Source organism: Penaeus monodon, chromosome 27 (assembly GCF_015228065.2).
Source record: "Penaeus monodon isolate SGIC_2016 chromosome 27, NSTDA_Pmon_1, whole genome shotgun sequence".
In the NCBI taxonomy this organism is placed as follows: Eukaryota; Metazoa; Arthropoda; class Malacostraca; order Decapoda; family Penaeidae; genus Penaeus; species Penaeus monodon.
In genome coordinates, this window is record NC_051412.1 from 26665678 (window position 1) to 26666770 (window position 1093).

Sequence of the window (1093 nt, forward strand, 5' to 3'; positions counted from 1 at the left end):
CACATGAATAGTTTTCTTGTTATGATATTTCTATCGAAATAAGAAAAAAAAGCAAGTGTACTTGTTTCACTCTTAAATAAACTATCATAAACCCAGAGAACTTGTTTTCGAAATCCCCTTTTCACTGCAACTTCGAAAGACCACGTTTATTCTGTTTTGACTTATAACACATGTAAGATTAGATAGCATAACTGTATAACTGTTCGAATAGCAGGAATAGTTCATATCCATTGGGTTTCATCAAGGAATACGTCATATGTATAAGTGACTCTGATGATAATAAAGTGCTGCATAATTTTCAAAATCAGCATCCGACCGCGTAGTTATTCGAAGGAATTTGAGTAAGTCACGGAAACGAACGCCGCTCCCCGCAAGCCCCGCCCACCAGCGCTCGCTCGCATGGTCGACGTTCTGCCCTAAAGAGAGAAGATTCGACACCACGACACCGCTATGTCGACGTCCGGGTCTCTCGCTGTGGTTCTGGCGGTTCTCGTGAGTGCTTGTGAGTGCCAGCTGAGGGCCCAGTTCATGATGAGTCCAAGGGCGAGGATGGCCATGCACAGGGACTTCCACCGCGAGCTACGGAATGGGCCACGCCGGCCGTATCTCCCCGGCGTGGAGGAACACCCAAGCCTCGGGTCGGGCAAGCATTCGAGGAGAACGATGAGCTCCAGAGGACGCGGGCCTCACCTTCGTCTGGAGGCCGAGGAGGCTCTGAGAGGCGCCGAGCCAAGCCAGTATCCTGCGGGACCTCGCTGGCGTCCCGAAGAGCCCTACGGCAGATTTCAGGGACTCGCTTCGAAGAGTCGTCATGGCGATCCTGCCAGGTATCCTAATCACGACAGAAGTCCTGCCTCCGTGTTTCGTGAGCCACATTCGTCGTTCGTGAAACCCTCGCCCTTGAGAAACGCCCACGAGAACTACCCGAGACGTCCGCTCACTCACTCAGGGGCGTCCGGGGCTGAGGACATTCCCCTCGAGGTGCTGCAGGTGCTGCCGGACGCCGTGAAGGGGGTCTACGCCCGCTACGGCCCTCCCCCCGCCGCCCCCTCCTCCACCGCGAAGCCGCCCGTCGTCTGGTTCCCCGACCTCA